The sequence below is a fragment of the Scyliorhinus torazame genome, chromosome 14 (genome assembly GCF_047496885.1).
Source record: "Scyliorhinus torazame isolate Kashiwa2021f chromosome 14, sScyTor2.1, whole genome shotgun sequence".
In the NCBI taxonomy this organism is placed as follows: domain Eukaryota; kingdom Metazoa; phylum Chordata; class Chondrichthyes; order Carcharhiniformes; family Scyliorhinidae; genus Scyliorhinus; species Scyliorhinus torazame.
In genome coordinates, this window is record NC_092720.1 from 30,275,845 (window position 1) to 30,285,741 (window position 9,897).

Genomic DNA, 9,897 nt, shown 5'->3' on the forward strand with positions numbered 1-9,897 from the left:
TTCATTTCGAGGGTTACAAAAAAAAAATGAGGCCAGACCATGAATGCGGGCTTTGTCCCCGCTTTACTAAATCTGATTCACCATATCATAACCCCTAGGAAGAAGAAAACATCAATATCGCGAAAGGAAAGGGGATGTTTCTATGGAAAACCTAGGAATTTAGTCCATAACAGATCTGGTGAAAAATCAAAGGGATCAAAGAGAACGCTCCTGGGAGTTAGATGAAGCTCTGAATCAAAGATGTACGAGGTGGATTGCAAAGTGCCTGGCTTCATTTCAAGTCTGCATCCCGATTTCAAGGGAAATGCTGTCGAAACTTCAACCCCCCCTCCCTTCCTCCCCCTCCTCTCTCTCTCTCTCTATCTCTCTCCCCCCCCCCCCCCCTCCACCCCCACCACCCAGCCTCACTCCCCAAATCAGTCAAAAACCAACACTTCAGCAGGTGTTGATGAAGGCATAAACATCACATCAGTCTGGGCAATGTGCATGCATGACATTCAAATAACAGTGTCAGAGCCCTCACATTATCAACACTTTGTCCTGGAAATGTATATTAATGCAAAAGAGAAAATAACAAACAAAACGACAAATTCCCCAGACACCACTGCAGATAAAGCATAACAATGTAACTTTTTAGAAAAAAGTAAGTAACATTCTCTCATCCCTATCAATTGTAAGAGCACGGGAATATACAGGATCTGTCCTTGTTAGCACAACTCACGGGAACTATATGCGGCATTCATTGTTGCGCATTGCATTCTGAAAGGAAAACCATCATATTCCTTCACGGGCCCTCAAAAATGCTTGCATTTTAAAAAGGAAGGTTATGCTAGTCACACATACACACCAAACATTCTGCTTTATTGAGTTGCAAGTTGCAGGTGCTGTATCTGTTTGGAAAACTGCAATCGAAGCGAGGACACTTTTCACATCTGGTTAATGGAGGATGTACTTTATACGATGGACAAAACGTGTTCTGCTATTAGTAAGCATAAAAATTAATAAAAGCGAGCACGAACATTTGGCCAAATTAGGCTTTTCAATAAGTTGCGAGGAAGGTTAGTGAAACTGATTCTGCACCAAAGAAAATATTGGGGTGTGGGATGGGGATTGATACACAAGGAATCGTGGTCACGCAGAGAGGTTCAAAAGCTTCCAAGCGATATCGAAAGGCGCGGCCCTCTGTGTGGCAACTTTTCCACGATGCAGAGAGAGCGTAGCCAGATCCAATGTTGATAACTTTCATAAAATTCAGGAAAAGGATGAAAAGTTCTCCTAGCAGCAGCTCCGCAGTGGCGACTGAAACACGCACGCACCAACAGTGTCCCAAATCCTTTTGAAAGTTGTAAAAAAAAAAATTCTAAGTTAAGACCAACCATTGCAAAACAAAAAAGAATTTGGGGATATTTAAATAAACATCGCATTTTGTATAGATATAGTTCGGTAACGACTTTAAAACATTGGAAAATTCAATTCGACGCGTCTGAAACCCTTACCAGATGGTTTCTTAATTGTATTTTGAATTTTTTCTAATTATTGTTTCGATCATTAGACACCGCAATAAGTAATTACTGGAAATTTCCGGGCAGACTCTGGACTTGCCGACCACAGCCTTTTTCTTCAATGCACCTATCTAAAGATATGAGAAAAGAGACAGATTATGGAATGTTTATCCCTAGCTGTTGCTGCGGAAGATGTGTTTACAGCAGTTTTGAGAATTTAGTTGTCGGATATTTCCAGCACAGATTAGGGCGGCCTCGAGGGATGATACTATATCTTATTTTGAGGATGCGGATGGATAAGAAACAAGTGTTACTTGCAGGTCAGAAAGAGAACCCTAAGTAAACACGGTTCACAGAAGTCTAAACCCTTTGTGGTCCCTGTGCAGCTGGACAGCCTTCCATTGTCCTGAACTAGACCAAGTGGAAGATCCCTGCCTAACCCTCCCAACTGAATGCACAAAAACAGATTGGGATGTTCTGCATGCATGGGCAACATTGCGGTCCAGAATCCTCCCTTTCGCCCGCTCCTTTTGGAAGGATGACACCCCAGACATTTTCTGACAATCACAAAAGGCATGGTCTGCTTTAGAATGGATTTTGAGCAGAGAGGGAGAGAGAAAAAAAACCCCAGAGAGGGTGAGAAAAGAATCAAGTTGATAAAAAGCCCCCAAAGAAAGGCCGGGCTGGACAATGGGAAAAGGAAGTAAACGACAGAAGTAAAAGGGGAGGCCAGAATTATCTTGTTAAACAGAAGTTCTTTTTGTCCCGAGTTGTCTCTGTGAAAGTTGGTAGCAGTATCATGACACAAAAAACAAGCATGCACCCACACCAATTTCAATCAAGGATCATGAGCTTTTAAAAGCCTTGATGGCTTATTTAGGTGACAGAAAAATTAAGGGAAGCTTAAATGACTTTGAAAGGTGACACGGGACGCTTTGAATTGCAGCTCTTCAAAAACACTTGTGCTGCTGGAGTTGACTCGAATTGAATAAATGGTAAACATGAAGTAAAAAGGAATGAAAAGCTAGTTAAAAAGAGACAAAAACAAGTAGACAATGCTAAGCAAAGACCACACGGTAACCCAGCTGTTGTCTGATGGATTGTTTAAGGAGCGAATGTTCAACCGAAAAAAACAAAGTGAGTAGTGACAGAACGGTTCAGTATTCCGATGGAGAAAATGTGAACTCCCCATCTTACCATGTTCGAAACTTTAATGTCGAAGTTTAGAGATACGAAATTTAAAGACGGGGGGGAAAAAGAGAAAAAGGATTCAAGGTCTAATTAGTTGCATTGTTGAAAAAAGAAGCGGAAATTCACTCTTTGTTCCGTCGTAGCTGGCGGGCTGGGTTTTTCCAGCTGGATTTCTTTTTAACCGATTTAGTGAAAAGAGAATGCGTTTGATGTAAGAGAGAAAGTTACCAGCAAAAAGAAAACAAATAGATTGCAGACTACACACCCACGCGGCGGACAGAGAACACAACGTAAAGTAAACGTGGGTTAAAGTTTGTGTCTAATGTACAAAACACACTTTATTCCACATCTAAACAGTTGTCTTAAAAAAAAGTAAGATTGATCACACCACATGGGCTGCAAAACAATCTGAACAACCCGAGATAATAAAGCTAATTTAAATTGGTCCTTTTTAATTATTTAAAGCGTTATAAATTCAAATATTTTCTCCAGAACCAGTTAGCATTTGAAGCAGGTTGGGTTGAAGTATTTACTGGTTCCAACTGGTCACCATAAATGTTTTTAAAAAAAAACTTTATTTCTGGTAGCCGTTTGGGGTTATTTTTCTCTTGAAGAAAACCTGTCCTGGGCAAATCCCCTCTGCTGACATTGGTTTCTATTCTGTCCCCGAGATTCTGAGGGTCGATGACCCCGAAGCCATTCTTCAGTTTCCCAAATGTGTAAAAACTTCAGGTAAAAAAAAAGAAAACTGTGTGAATTCGGCCTTATTCTGCTGCTTAGGATGGATAGTATACCCGCGGTGATGGGCATTCAGTCAAATTCACTCTATTTGTGAAATGCATGTGTCGCAACAACAACAAAAATGCCAGAAAGACTTCTGAATTTTCGCGCGCTTGCTGGAACAGCGGTGCAAACATTTTGCCTAGCCTTTAGCAACACCCCCCCCCCCCCAAAAAAAAAAGACCCCCCCCCCCCTCCGTTCCGCCACCCCAACTTGAGTTTCAATGGAAAGCGTGGAGTTAGAATACTTTCGTAACATAATAATTTTGATAATAAAAGTAGATTGAATTGAATTACAGCGTTGGGAATACTTTTCATATCTTGTAGCCCGGCCTTTGGTATGTGTCTGGAGCGATGAATGGAAAGCGAAGTCCAGAAATAAAAGGCAAAGGTATGTGAAGAATGTTGCAAAATGCAAAGCCTTCTTTCTGCTGGTAAACGACACTTCACTGTTTCTAACGGTTTTATTCGCAATTTTTGAAAAGTACATTCAGTGTCAGTTTAAATGTGCTATTACATGGAGTGCGATGCAGATTAATCTCCTTCAATACATTCAGGTGCCTCCCCGTGCTTACAATTGCGGGTTCATAATAATAATCTTTATTGTCGCAAGTAGGCTTACATTCACACTGCAATGAGGTTACTGTGCTTACATTTGCAATCTATATTTCATGTCAAATATAATTATGGTGTGTATAGACCAAAGGTGTTATACACGGATCCCAGAGGTTTACTATGATAGGAAGGCCCGAGACTGTCTGGTCTTTCCCCGCTGACCCTTTGCGGCAGCTGTCCCAAATTTTAGTGGCAACCCTCAACATGCGCTCCTGGATCTTGGGCATCTTCAGTTACTTTCGGTATTGGCAATCCAATGGAAAGAAAACAATGCATATCTTAATAATCTTGAGGAAAATCCCCTTTTCAGTTGTGCTGTTTGCAGCAAATATTCTATTTTTCTTCTAAATGCAAGTCTTGAATGTAAAAAAAAAGTCTCACACATAGTTGGGGAAAAGCTTAGGAGAATTGTTTTGGAGAGATTTTGCATGTTGTATTTTAACATCCATATTGGATTCCCCCCCCCCCCCCCCCCCCCGCCCTCACAAAACGATTAAGTTAACCTAAATGCCAATAGAGGCATATGTGGAATTGTTTGGTAGGGTTGTTTGTGCAGGTATTTGACAGGGTATTTGTATCTCGTTATCTGTTCAGGTATCTGTTGCTTCACGAATTTCAACTTGCCATCATTAGTTTATAAGCTTACCCTGATTATCAATCCTTCATCCTGCAATACGAATGCCATCAGATCTCAACTATATAGATTATCCTGCTCCAAGATGCCTGTCACATCATTCTTGCTGGATTAAATAAAAACCACTAATAAAATGAAATTGTTCCCACAAAACCAAGAAAATTTATCATTTATGAAATTTTTTTTCCCCAAAAAAATCAATAGCCTCATCAAAGTTATACTGGTCTATAGAAGTCATTCAAATATTGCTCCCAAACTTTACGATTCCAAATGAATTTACTAATGAGATTATTATTTTGTAGTCAGTCATAGATATGTTTCTCTATGTTTGGCAATATATTTTCTATTTTTGCTCATTGAACTGGAAAGAACTAAAACAAGATGAAATGCTTACAACAATATAAATGTCATTTCGCCAAGAAATTGTGTTAATTTTGTGCCAGTTTACCTTTTCACTCTGGTTTAAGTTTAAATTGCATTTGAGTAGAGTAAAAATAAATATTGTTCAAATTCTCCAGACAACCCCATGTCAGTTTAAAATGTTTGCAGACGGAACTAAAAATCAAGTTATTAGCCAATACAATTATTTAACTGTTCCCTCAAAGTATAGGGGAATCCTTTTCTGTTTCAACAATAAATAATGTAATTTATCACTATAACAGTACAGAGGGCCTCTGAGTGTGGGAACGTTGAAGCAATAGGTGAGTAACGTAATTTTAATGTTTTATATATTTCTAAGTTGTAATTATATATATTAGCTGCGAGCAGGTAGTGAGTGTGGAGAATGGGGCATGCTTTTTAAACAAATACTGCTGGTAAAATGTAAGCAACATGTGTAGATTATGGTAGGAATTGGCACCCATTCAGTAGTCAATCAAATCAGAGAACTTTCGTAATAATAATTAATGCTGGAATACTCAGGAGGAATGGCAGTGTCTGTGGGGCGAAAACAGAGTTAATGGGCAGAATTGAATTCAGCCTGCGCTAGTCGGAAATATAGTGGCTGAGCCCACTAAATCACGTGAGGAGGCCGTCCGTCTGTCTGTCAACAGCAGGAAAACCTCCCAAGCTTAATATACTGAACCCCTTTTCCACCCCTTCTAAGGTGGCCCTCTCTCCCTGACCCCTACCTTGTCCCGCATATCCATGTTCAGAGATCCAGCCACATTCCCTGGTGAGAATATTACTCCTCTCCTGGTGGTAAGGGAGAGCTGCTGTCTCTGATTGGCTTCTGAGTTCCATCCCGGGGTCCTAAATCCTGGGAAGTCCCTGGCCCTGGCCAGTTAATTTCTGATGGATACTTAGTTGGGACTCCCCCAAGGAAGCAATATGAGATTCACACTGGTTCCCTGGACGGTGGGCGCGACCCCATTGCCCAAATTCAATCCCGGCCAATGCCTCAGGTATATGATGTTGCTCTCCACAGATGTTGCCAAACCTGCTGACAATTCCCAACATTTCAGACTTCAGAATTCCAGTAACTGCCACATTTGATTTTGCAGAGAATTTTATTGACTTCCTGCAATATGATGCCCATACTTCAACAACTGTTGCTCCAAAGGACATCACAAATAATCACTTTTCCCATCAATTCGTTTTATAATTTAAAAAAACTAATAATTGGGCTTTACTGCATTACAACAACTTGCATACATAAGTAGATCATGCTTTAGACTTTGGATTAAAAACAAGAAAATCTTTTAGTTGTTTGTAAAACGAAAGTCTGTGATACACTTGCACATGCTATTGGTAAACCATTGATGGGAAATAAGACCGCATCCATGATCCCTCTAACATCTCTTAATATCCTGGATCATCCTGGATAATTCATACAGTTAAAGCAAGGTTTTAAGGAGTATGGCTGTGCAGTGGTTATGTTACTGAATGTGACCCAGAATCCTGAATTGAGTGCAATTGAGCGAAATATAAACCAGACACTCCAGGTTTGATTCCCTATGTGTACTGAAATGTGTTGACGCTTATCATGTGGGTGCAGGGATTCTGCAATTGGTTTGAGCATGTTGTGGCTTGGGAGGGAAAATTAATCAGTGTTCAACTGCCGAACCTATCACCCTTGTTGTTTCAATGTGGATGTCAGGTAGGAATCAGCTCCAAAATGTTGCTTCCACAGTTAAGTAGCATCATTGCGCTCAATTCCTACCCTTGCGCTCTCAGAATGGTCTCTTGCGTGGGTTACCGGAGGAAACCCAGAGCCAAGGAAACATTACCTCTTTTTGTTTCAGGGTTTTCAATTCAGCAAGAGGAAAAGTGAGAAAAAAACCAGGCATGTACATTTCTGCCATACACCGCAAGAACAAATGTAATGGATGAATTTCCCCATTCCTGCAGCTGGGTTTATTAGATCATGTGAGTGCAGTGCAAACAGGATATCAATTGGGGTGAGCATACACTCATAAAGGAGCCTGTCAGATTGAGCAGACATACCATTCTCTCCACTTGATGTCATATAGTCAGCTATATAGTCAGCTGCAGAAACAAGAAAATCTACCCCAATATAAATGTCAGTCATTATTCCCTCACTCATGGCTGATTTACTTCCTCCTGTAGAACTCACAAACTAGGAATCGTTTGCAGATATAAAAAAACATGTATAATAATACTTGAGGTAATTATACCGCAATGCTGTATACATGATTAGAGACCAAAGTTCAAGTAACACAATTTATTGCCAAGTATTTGACATACTTGTACTTAATGATGGAATAAGCTTTTCTTCTTAGAGACCTTGAAATTACATTGTGTTAAACATTTTCATGAGGTCATTTTGTTCAGGATTTTAATAGAAGTATTGATCTGCTAACTACTGATAATTTGTCTCTTTTTAAGATTGTACTTAAACAATGCACATGCTGCCTTGGATAAATGAATGTGTCTGATGGCACGAGGAGTATAGTTTAAGCAGAATTATAACTGAAAAACTCAGTTTCAGGATTGATGATTCATGAGTATTTAATGAAGTTAGTTCAGTTCCATCACACTGCTGGGTTCAGTCAATCCTCCAGGTCAGCTACAATCATCAGTTGCACAAATGTTACAAGATTGTATTTTTGGTCAATGTTATTTTGTTAGTGCGGGCCACCCAATTATGTCAAAGGGTAAGCCATTGACTTATTGGAAAAGAAAAGCGCTGGGACGGGATTCCCCGTTGGCTGACGCCGAAATCGGGAAACGCGATTGGGTGGAGAATAGTTTCTGACGCCAAAATCGCGGTGGCTGCCGATTTGACGCCAAATCGCAATTCTCTGTCACCTCGACAGCGGTGTCAATGCGTTCCGGAACGCAAGTACAGTAAACACCCTTTGCATATCATTAGTGGGCCTGACCGGCATTCTCCGGGGCCTCTGCGATTCTCCGCCTGTGATGGGCTGAGTTCCCGACGGCACGGTTCACTTGTGTTTTTAAAAATCGTGAAACCACGTCCTGGTTGCTGAGGGAGAGAGAGGGTATGGAAAGTATCCAACATCGCCGTAGTTTGCTGACAGTTGTGCCGCTGGCCGGGGAACTTCTGCCAGGGATGGGGGGATTGGCGGGGGCTGAACAGGAGGTGAACTGTGGGGTATGGGTACCCTGGCATGGAACACCATTGTCGCGGCTTGCAAGGCAGCTGTGCAACTGCGCATGCCGCTAACAGTCCACTGTGAACATAGGGCCACGGATTGTATGGGTGCCCCCTAGGTGTCCTCTGGCCTCAGCTGATCCATCAGCTGTATGGGCGCTCCAGCACAACCAGTGCCACCTGTCATGATATCCACATTAGCATATCATGGTGCAATCACACACACTGCTGGACAGGTAGTTGGACCAACCATCACACACACAACAAAGCAGCCAATCACCAGTGAGAGCACACGCACTATAAAACAGGGAACACCACGGTTCCCGCTCATTCTACCAGGAGATAGCTCAGAGCACAGAGCTCACAGCGTGCTACTCAGACATACACCATGTGCTGAGCGCCTCACCAAGATAGTGAAAGGGCTGGGTCCACAGGTTAGCTGGTGAAGCACGAACCTCAGCCAGCAGTTATTAGTTGTTATTGTTCAAGACAATAAAACAGAGTTGTACCATCTACAACCATGTTGGTTAATTTGTGTATCGGAACACCCAACACGACATGATACCAGGGGCGAGATTCTCCGACCCCCCGCCGGGTCGGAGAATCGCCGGGGGCTGGCGTGAATCCCGCCCCCGCCGGTTGTCGAATTCTCAGGCAGCGGAGATTCGGCGGGGGTGGGAATCACGGCGCGCCAGTTGGCGGGCACCCCCGCCCGCGATTCTCCGGCCCGGATGGACCGAAGTCCCGCTGCTAGAATGCCTGTCCCGCCGGGGTGGATTAAACCACCTACCTTACCGGCGGGACAAGGCGGCGCGGGCGGGCTCCGGTGTCCTGGGGGGGGGGGGCGCGGGGCGATCTGGCCCCGGGGGGTGCCCCCACGGTGGCCTGGCCCGCGATCGGGGCCCACCGATCCGCGGGTGGGCCTGTGCCGTGGGGGCACTCGTTTCCTTCCGCCTTCGCCACGGTTTCCACCATGACGGAGTCGGAAGAGACTCCCTCCACAGCGCATGTGCGGGGATGCCGTGCCGCTAATGCTCCCGCGCATGCGCCACCTGGCAATGTCATTTCCGCGCCAACTGGCGGGGCACTTCCGCCAGCTGGTGGGGCGGAAATCAGTCCGGCGCGGGCCTAGCCCTTCAAGGTTAGGGCTCGGCCCCCCAAGATGCGGAGGATTCCGCACCTTTGGGGCGGTGCGATGCCCGACTGATTTGCGCCGTTTTTGGCGCCGTTTGGCGGACATCGCGCCAATACCGGAGAATTTCGCCCCAGGATTGGAAACTAGCCAGCGACTGTGAGACCTACCTGCACCTCTTCAGCAATGCGCCATCCTGCTCCATGGAAAACATCGGCCCGCCGCAGCCACTCCGAATTGCTGGAAATCTTGGCATCAACTGGAAGCTGTTTAAACAGCGCTTCCAACTCTTCCTAGAAGCCACAGACAGGGAGAATGCATCGGACACCAGGAAGATCGCCCTCCTCCTCTCCACGGCGGGGCAACACGCCATCCACATCTACAACTCCCTGGCATTCGCGGAAGGCGAGGATAAGACAAAATACAAGACGGTGCTTCTAAAGTTCGAGGAATACTTCAGCGTGGA